This window comes from Arabidopsis lyrata (assembly GCF_000004255.2).
Source record: "Arabidopsis lyrata subsp. lyrata unplaced genomic scaffold ARALYscaffold_2, whole genome shotgun sequence".
Classification (NCBI taxonomy): Eukaryota; Viridiplantae; Streptophyta; class Magnoliopsida; order Brassicales; family Brassicaceae; genus Arabidopsis; species Arabidopsis lyrata.
This window is the reverse complement of record NW_003302554.1, coordinates 11035268-11041267: the sequence shown is the minus strand read 5'-3', so window position 1 is coordinate 11041267 and position 6000 is coordinate 11035268.

Sequence of the window (6000 nt, the reverse complement as noted above, 5' to 3'; positions counted from 1 at the left end):
TCGTCAGTTCTTCATGATTCTTTTTGATTTAGAGGAGGAGTATTTGGCAGCCTTAACGGAAGGACCATGGAGAGCATTCGGAAGCTACCTTATGGTGAAGGCTTGGGCTCCGGAGTTTGATCCGTTGCGAGACGAGATAGTTACAACTCCGGTGTGGGTTAGATTATCCAATATCCTGGTGAACTTCTATCACAAAGAAATTTTGTTGGGTATTGCTCGGGGTCTAGGAAAGCCAATTAAAGTGGATCTAACAACACTTAACTTCGAAAGGGCAAGGTTTGTTAGAGTTTGTGTGGAAGTGAACCTGTCAAAACCCCTAAAAGGCACAGAGTTGATTAATGGTGAACGATATTTCGTGGCGTATGAGGGTTTATCCAACATTTGTTTGGCTTGTGGTTTGTATGGCCATTTGGTTCATAATTGTCCTCATAGGGTGGTAGAGAAGGCAGTGGAGGCAGTTGGACCAAGTGCAGTCGAAACACAAACAGAGAGTAGACAAGCAGAGGATGGTTTCACGACGGTGCGTCGGGCTGGGAGGAGACCGGCAGAGCCGGCGAGTGGAGTAGTTGTCGCGGCAGAAGGATTGAAAGCTAATTTTGGAAGGAATCTCCGCGAAATCTCAGGAACCGCGAATAAGGAAAATATCATTACTTCGAACAGATTTGGGAATCTTGAGGAAGATACGCACACCGTGACTGGAGGGGAAGTTGCAATTTTTGCGGGAGAGAATAAAGAAAATGAGATTATCTCGGTTAATTGCTCGAGTAATTACGCGAAATATCTAACCGTTAGGTAGTATATTCGAGGTCGATCTACAAGGACCAAAAATACTCTAAGGATTTCCGAGACTTGTTCTTAGCTAAAACTAAAGGATTGTTTGTTTGGTTTTCCGAATTGTAAAATAAAAATGCAACAAATTTAAACGATTTAACGAATATAAAGACATTGGGCCATAGAGTATTTCACAGATCAACGAATAATGGAAACATGAGACAAAAAAATTCAACAATTAAGAACCGTTCTTGAACATGAACACAACTAGACTAATTCTCTTTCAAGACATTAATCTCTAAATTTGACTACTCGATTACTAAACTTTTGCATGTAATTTCCTAGTCAAATTCGCATTATCAAACAAGTTCATTAAGTTCACAATGCGTCATAACGTCAACTTTCGTTGGCTTGAAATACATTGCTCAATTTACATTCTTTCGGGCATTCTATCGAACACTTTTGATGCATAGAAAAACCTAGAATCTACAACAGGGTGATCAATCCTATTCTAGCATTAAGAACATGTGAATCAAAGAACCTAGAGAATGAGAATTCCAAAAAACAATCAAGCCATCAATCCATTGAATCTTCTAATTAGAACCCTAAAACCCAATAGGATAACTACTCACACATAGGAAAAGAGATAACAAAAATCAATGAAGAAAACATGATGAAATTGTAAAAATAACAAGAAAGGGTTTAGAAATCTTCTCCAAGTGTCAAGAGGATGGATTCCTTTGCCCCAAAGTTGTTTACAAACCAAAGAACAAAGTTTTGAACTGAAAAATATTAAAGATAATGTCTCAAACATCGGGCATAGGGTTTTAAAACAATAGGAGACGAGCCGGGTTGGATCTTGAGTGAATCGGGTCAAATCCGGGCCAAAAGTACGTCTGTGGAAGGGATCGATCGATCCAAGGGAGGATCGATCGATCCAGCATGTCCAAAACTGATTCTTGTCCGTCAGAGGTGTGGATCGATCGATCCACAAAGGGATCGACCGATCTGGAGCTTCTAGTGTCTAATTCTGCAACGGTTTCAAATGCTCGCCAGAATGACCTGTCTTCACTAATTCGAATATAACTCTTCAATGTACCGTTAGATTTCCTTCAAATCACTTGGAAACTCAAGCTAACATCTTCATTTAGCGGTGGAAAAAAATCAGAAAGATCTAACGGTGGAAAGTCTTCCAGATGAGGCCAAACGTCTGACATTTCTAAACGAAACTGCATCTCCAAAAGTGTGTTTAGATCCCAAAACAGCTCGTTTTCCTCCGAAGCAACCTAAAACCTGTAAAGACTCGATAAAGAACTAAAAGATTCTAAAAACATACTTTGACTCTATAAAATATATGATCTAGCAAAGAAAACAAAGGCTCAAAACCAATAAAAACATAACATATCATCGGTCCAAAGAAGGGAAGGAAAGAGTGTGTATCAAGTTAACGCTCAAGTATCTGGTGGGCATGTTGGGCCCGTTGGGCCTGTGGAGAGAGTGAAGTCTGGTAATAAAGATGGGCCATTGGATAAACGGGCTGGAAGTAATATACAGAGACAAGTAACTAGGCCGAGACCTAAACAACAATTCTCTAACAAGCCCATGAGGGGACTAGTCTTTGGTCAGACAAGGAGAGAAGCGGAGCGCTCGAGCTCGGGGAAAAGGTTGAGAATTGAGGAAGGATCTGTAGGGAGACCAGGAGGAATATTTGTAAACAAAAGAGATGGGCATCTGGGAGAGACGAGTTCGATCCAAAGTGGAGAGAAGGAGTTGGGAAATCCATTACTAGGGTCGGACGAAAATTCTCAGTCCCGAGAGATTAGTATGGTCAGTGAGCCGCCGTCGCAAGAGGCGGAAGGGGTGGCGGCTTAATGGTGCGCCCCAGTGATTCAAAAATTGATTAACAAGATTAGGATGGATTGCATTCTATGGAATTATCGGGGGGGGGGGGGGGAATAAACCCAACTTTAGAAGATCAACTCGATACCTTTTGAAGAAATTCAAGACGGATATGCTTGCCTTGTTTGAAACTCATACCAGTGGGGATCGTGTGGGTCGTATTTGTCAGAATCTAGGGTTTGAGAACTCGTTTAGAGTGGATGCGGTGGGTCAAAGCGGTGGTTTATGGTTATTATGGAGGACGGAAGTGGGTCTGGTTACTGTTGTTGACTCTTCAGACTAATTTATATATGCTACAGTTGCAAAGGACTCAGAGATAGTTCATTTTATTGTTGTGTACGCAGCTCCAACGGTCAGTTGGCGAAGTAGACTATAGGCAAGACTAAAAGCAGTGATTGAGAATGTTAATGGACCACTGCTAGTTGGTGGTGACTTCAACACAATCATTCGCTTAGACGAGAGGATAGGAGGTAATGGGCTCCTATCACCTGATTCTCTGGCATTTGTGAATTGGATACATGAGCTCTCGCTGATTGATATGGGCTTTAAAGGAAGTAAGTACACTTGGAGGAGAGGTAAGATGGAGAGTACTTATATAGTAAAGAGACTAGACAGAATTTTGTGTTGTCCTCATGCACGACTAAAGTGGCATGAAGCAGTGGTCACTCACCTACCAGTTCTAGCATCGGATCACTCCCCTCTCTACTTGCAACTCTTCCCAGAATAGAGAGGTAATCCGAGTAAGCGCCCGTTCTGATTCGAAGCTGCGTGGTTGAATCATGAGAGTTTTAAGGAGCTTTTGATAAACTCTTGGAACAGTGAGGTTACAACACCAGATGCTTTAATGAATCTGCAGGTGAAATTGAAAAGTTGGAACCGTGAGGTTTTTAGTGACATTAAAGGCTTGACTGGTTTAAACGCAGTGGTTGCGGTTGCGGTTGTGGGAGTTTGCGGAAGCGGGCAGTTGCGGTTTCAAGCGTTATTTAGCGTTTTGATCGACTAGTTAAGCGGTTGTAAACGGGTGCGTTTGCGGGAGAACCAATCAAGCCCTAATAAGCGCAAAGACAAATTAACTAAGGAACTGAATATGATTCAGGTTTTGGTTGACTCAACACCAACAGATGCACTCCTTTAGGAAGAAGAGACGTTAGTCAAAGAACTTGAGGAAGTGCTTTTACAGGAGGAAATTTTGTGGTTTCAGAAATCTAGAGAGAAGTAGATGGCTTTGGGTGACAGAAATACAAAGTACTTCCACACTTCCACCATTATCAGGAGACGAAGAAACCGCATTGAAATGTTAAAGGATGATGCAGAGGCGTGGATTACAAATGCACAGGATCTTGAGAATGTGGTAGTAGAGTACTACAATAGGTTGTATTCGATGGTGGATCTGGAGCAGGATATGGAGAAGTTAACTCAGGTTGGTTTTGAAAAATTAACTGACCAGGAGTTGAATGGTTTGAATAAAGTCTTCTTAGGCACAGAGGTGGAGAGCTCAATTAGAAGCATGGGGAAGTACAAGGCTCCGGGACCTGATGGGTATTAACCGATTTTCTACCAGCATTATTGGGACTTGGTTGTACCGTCTGTAGTGAGATTTGTCTTGTATTTCTTTGAATCAAAGAGTTTACCAGATGGGACGAATGATGCACTGGTTGTTCTGATAGCAAAGGTATATTAAAGCCAGAGAGGATAATGTAATGTGTGACAGGTCCTTCAATGACAGTTCTTTTGAATGAAGAGCAAACAAAAGCGTTTAAACCGTCACGAGGGTTGAGACAAGGAGATCTATTGTCGCCCTATCTATTTGGTCTCTGCCTAGAGAGACTATGCCACCAGATTGAGTTGTCAATTGCGTCGAAAAAGTGGAAGCCCATAAGCATCTCCAGAGGAGATCCCAAATTATCTCACATTTGTTTTGCAGATGATTTGATTCTTTTCGCAGAAGCGTCGGTGAGCCAAGTAAGGGTAATTAGGACTGTCTTGGAGAAGTTTTGTAGAGCTTCTGGTCAAAAAGTGAGTTTGGAGAAATCTAAAATTTTCTTCTCTGAAAATGTATCGCAGGAATTGGGGAAGCAGATTAGTGATGAGAGTGGCATAAAATCAACAAAAGATTTGGGCAAGTACTTGGGGATGCCAATTCTACACAAGCGCATCAACAAAGATACTTTTGGAGAAGTCTTAGAGAGAGTTGTGACACGGCTTTCAGGATGGAAGGGCCGGTTATTGAGTCTTGCAGGAAGGGCGACTCTAACTAAAGCGGTTCTCTCATCCATCCCGGTTCACACTATGACCATAATTTCTATGCCCAAATCAACTCTGGAGAGGCTAGATAATATGTCAAGATCATTCCTATGGGGTAGTAAAAATGAAAAAAGAAGACTGCATTTACTTGCTTGGGAACGAGTATGTTTATTGAAACCAGAGGGAGGGTTAGGAATTCGCTCGGCTCAGCAGATGAATATTGCCTTACTAGCCAAGTTGGGATGGCGATTGATTCATGATGAGAACAGCCTTTGGACTAGAGTACTTTGCAGCAAATATAAATTTGGATCTGTTCATGATTACTCCTGGTTAAGCTCTAAAAGCCATTGGTCTGCGTCATGGCGAAGTGTGGTTATTGGACTGCGGGAAGTATTGCTACCGGGTCTTAGTTGGGTTCTTGGTGATGGGAGAAGAATCCGGTTTTGGAAGGATAAATGATTGTTGAATAGACCACTGTGCGAATTAGTTACCAGTGACTTACCTGCGGGTTATGAGGAGGTGAAAGTCCGTGACTTATGGGGCAGTGGATCAGGATGGGATTTTGCAAATATTGTACCTTATGTTTCCTTAAACATTAAGCTACAGCTCTCAGCTATTGTCGTTGATACAGTGACAGGGGCTAGGGATACACTGTCATGGGGTTGGTGCCTAGATGGGAAATTCACAGTCAGGACAGCTTACTCATTTCTCACCTTTGATGACAAGATTAGAGGGCTCTATTCATTCGGGTATGGAAGGTGGTGGCTCTGGAAAGAGTCAGGCTGTTTATTTGGCTTTCAATGCATCAAGTAATTGTGACTAATGTGGAGAGGAACCGATATCATTTAGGAGACTCAAGACTGTGTACAGTTTGCAAAAGTGGAGATGAGAGAATCCTACATGTACTCCGGGACTGTCAAGCCATGGTGGGAATCTGGAACCGGATTGTGCCGGTGAGGAGGGTAGCTGCATATTTTGAGATGTCATTACTAGAGTGGTTTTTTACCAATCTCGGAGATGAAGTAGAAAGAGATGGCTACCCGTGGTCTACAACTTTTGCAGCGGCTGTTTGGTAGGGGTGGAAGT